The sequence below is a fragment of the Aplysia californica genome, unplaced genomic scaffold (genome assembly GCF_000002075.1).
Source record: "Aplysia californica isolate F4 #8 unplaced genomic scaffold, AplCal3.0 scaffold00044, whole genome shotgun sequence".
Lineage (NCBI taxonomy): Eukaryota > Metazoa > Mollusca > Gastropoda > Aplysiida > Aplysiidae > Aplysia > Aplysia californica.
Window position 1 is genome coordinate 136,391 of NW_004797314.1, and position 3,965 is coordinate 140,355.

At 38.7% G+C, this 3,965-nt stretch overlaps 1 long non-coding RNA gene across 1 annotated transcript; it reads right to left on the bottom strand.

The window, feature by feature from the left end:
- Positions 1-2,075: 2,075 nt before the first annotated feature.
- On the bottom strand, positions 2,076-3,459 carry LOC118477226. The gene is made up of 2 exons (XR_004858228.1): positions 2,980-3,459; positions 2,076-2,201 (listed from the first exon to the last, which is right to left on the bottom strand). It is a non-coding gene; the product is annotated as an uncharacterized LOC118477226 (long non-coding RNA).
- Between the last annotated feature and the right edge of the window lie 506 nt (positions 3,460-3,965).

Here is a 3,965-nt window from a genome sequence, read left to right on the forward strand (position 1 = left end):
ATACAGATAAATGTGCACCAAAAAAAAAAAAAAAAGAAATTAAAAAAAACAAAAACGAAAAAAGCAGTAAGGGTACACTTCATAATAATATCAATAAAATAATCATCCCTATCACAAATTAATCTTACTTCTTGACAAACTCTCTACCCAACATGCAATAATGCAAAATTCAACTGCCGGCATTTTTAGAACGTTAAAAAAATAAAAATGCTTTGTATATTAAAAGAAAAAAGAAAATGTGCATGCTTTAAGTGGCCACAACTTGATTAATTGAAGGTCAGCAGTCGACTTTTACATGGAAGCTTATATAAGTTGTTTCCATAAGTTGCATGAGTTTCCGCTAAAAATTCTAGTTAAGCAAGGACGATAACACAAAGGCTATAAATTCATGCAACTGCCTTATAATGCGACAATTTGTACATGTGTTCCAAATAGAGTCTAACATTAACTGCCTTTACGTCTGTTTGTATCGAAAAACATAAAATACCGCAATATCTATGCTTTTAAATCTGTCGAAAAATGATAGAAGGCGAGCATTAGAAATGTTTCAGGCTGGATGTACACATCGAGATGTAGCTCTAAGGCTCAATGTCCTCAGAAACAGCATTGAATGTTTTCGGGCACATGTATGGGTGTCTGGTAAGACGAATGACCAGCCCAGAAGTGGTAACTCTCTGGATCACAATACACAGACAAGACCGACACACCTACCGCGTTCATCTCCAGAAAAGATTGCACCCTGCATCACTGCAGTGCGTAATGCCGCTGGATGAAGGCCAATTTCAGTGCGAACTGTCCAGCCCCTAACGTTAGATAAGCTTGAGCAACACCAAATAAGAATCTAGCAGCTGATTCCCCCCTGCAGTTTATCCAAGAATGTATCTTTTCCATTCGTCTACAGTGTCAATTAGTCATCGGTGTTGAGAGTGGCCTCACGCGGTGCTGATTTTGTGAATTTGGAAATTGGGGCTTCAACTTGAGAAGGGATTTATTTGATGCAAAATAAACACGTCAATGAGTTATGTATCGTCATGTCTTCTTTCTTGATGTGTGTGTGTGTGTGTGTGTGTGTGTGTGTGTGTGTGTGTGTGTGTGTGTTTCATCTAGTAATGGAATGGGAAAATTGGTTTGCAAGTACATTGTTTGATCTCAAAGAGTACTTTCTTTTTTTCCGTGAGTAATATAAAAAAATAAAATCTCACACGGAAGAGTGAACTCTCTTGAACTACTTACGACTTAGCTTGAGGAAGTTTTATTAATAAGAAGACGATGATATCATTATAGTTGTTTCTCGCCAGTCCCTTCAGCAAAAAGTGATAGCATCAGGCTGAGCTTTGGGTTTTCAGCACTTTAATCAAGAAGTTACTGTAGGTGAAGTTAATGTTTTTTAATAGAATCTAAAATAATAAAATAAGACGGCTTTAATATATCTATAAAGCTGGCTCACCCAGGATAAGAGGGGTAGGTGGAAAATGTTTGTTCGTGGCCTATACCCTGACGCAGGGAGAGAAAGGCAATAATGATACTGATGATCATCTATAAAGCTCAGTTTAGTTTAGTTTTAGTAAGAGTTTACGGCACTTGCAACGCAATGCAGTCACATAAGAGCCGAACATTAGAGGTGCTTCAAGACCGGAACAAACAAAAAAAGGACGAGAGATAAGGTCGCTAGAGGTGTGATAAGAAAGAAGTAGCAAAATAGACCATCCGCCTACCACTCGCAAATACAGATAAATGTGCACCAAAAAAAAAAAAAAAAGAAATTAGAAAAAACAAAAACGAAAAAAGCAGTAAGGGTACACTTCATAATAATATCAATAAAATAATCATCCCTATCACAAATTAATCTTACTTCTTGACAAACTCTGTCTACCGAAGGATCATACGTGTCGATGCACACTTCGCCCATCGTCGTCAAACATTCGACCTGACCAGTATGTCCGTTACATTGACAGGTCTGACAACGCTCGTGCCAGCTGATGCCTGGTTGCAGCAGCTCAATGGCGTCTGAGTACTTTAGCATTCGACGACACGTCAGCAGCTCTTGCTGTCGTTTGGAGGTTTTCGTACTCCGGGCGGCGCTTGGCGAGCTCAAGACGCTGGAGACTCCACAACAGAACACGAGGAGTAGTTTACACAATGTCTTAGGAGAGACACGTCTTCCGTGGTGAGAATTCCTGGACGACAACATGGCTACTGACCTGAAGAAATATTAGATATTAACAGGCTTTTACGTGTAATTTGTGCATTTTATTGACTTGTTCAGTTAGCATAATGAGAATACAGTTACTAATCTTAACATCTTTAGGAAATTTATTGTCTAAAATATCCTCTTCCCCCTTTTTTTCAGAACAACGCACATGCACACTTGTAATTGTGAGCAAACAACAACGAGGGTTCAAGGTGTTCCGCCCAAATCTAGTACAGAATGAAAAAAAAATAAATCAATCCAGCTGTTTATCTTCAACCTTAAATCTAAAGAGTAAGAACTAGCAAAGGGCTCCCTTTTCTTATGAGATACTCGCCCCCCCCCCCCCCCCGCCCCCCAATAAAAAAAATAATTAAAAATTAAAAACATTAAAAAATTAAAAAAGACAAAAAAGAAGACAAAAAAAGTATTGAAGTATTTCTAAATGAAAAGAAAAAATACTGATGAAACAAGCGCCCAGCTTTAATCACAATGTCCTTGATAATAAACAAAACCAATGAATAAATTACCTGAATGCACGTTACGATATTATGTATGAATACAATCCCTACTTCTAGCATTTTTTCAACGAGTAAGGATACGGTACGAAGAAAAAGTGGTGTACAACTTACTAATTTCTTCAAAGAACAAACACACTACAAAAAAACAACAACCAAAAACCAATGCTTTTCTGGTCTCCCAAGATAAAAATAATGTTGCATCTTTACATGCAGATAAAAGTAATTAAAAACTAAAAGGACATATTATCAAGTTACGGTTCCAAAACTTACCTCAGACTTCCACACGATAACAAAAATCACGTGTTTTTCCGTTTTAGTCAACACAAACTTTGCATGCAGCAATAACTAAAGTGTCCACGCATTGGATGTGTTATATATTGGGCTGATGGGTCAACAGCGTGCGGCCCCCGCCATCATCATCCATAATGACGGAACCCCTGTGCAACGCAATTGGTCCATTATCTCTCTTAGAGCTCAGGAATAAACGCTCTCCTCAAAATGTTACCTAATTTCTGTCTGTCGTCATCACCAGAACAGCAGCAGTTGTAGCAACATAGTGTTCCAGCAGCAGTAGCAAAAGTAGAGGCAGCAACAGTAGAAGCAGCACAGCCAATAACATGAGGATAGAAACACTGGCGTCTGTGGTACTGCAATTAGGCGCGTCGCTGTCGAACGCAGGAGTCTCGAGTTCAATTGGTCGCTTTTAAGGACAAGCGGGCTAACCCAGATTTCGGGGGTTTCCAGAAATCTTAACCTACACCAAAAGTAGGCATTGCCCTACATATAGGAGAAGTTTGATTTCATTGGTGTGTATACTTGTTTGGTTAAAGAGAAAACTCTCCTTGTCTTTTAAAGGAACTGAAAAAGGGGCAAAAACTTTACCTTCTATTTTCTCAAAACAGTATTTTTCTGGAAAGCCCCCTTGTGCTGACCAATTCACGAATAAGGATAACTCTTTGTTTCGGTCTTTCTTCTGGAACATTGTATCCCTCTCATCCCGGGTTAGCACCTGGCAGGCATGGTTGAAGTACACCTCCTAAATGATCTAAAGTGTGTTGATGGTGACGTAGAAACATCGACTTGAACCCCCCCCCCAAAAACAAACAAAACAACCAACAACAAACAAACAAAACAACAACAACAAAAAAACAACCCAAACAAACAAAAGATAACATCGGTATTTCACTTATCAAAATAAAGGGTTCTAGAACAAAACCAATAGAAATAAACGCGTGCGCGCGCGCTTGTGTGTTTGT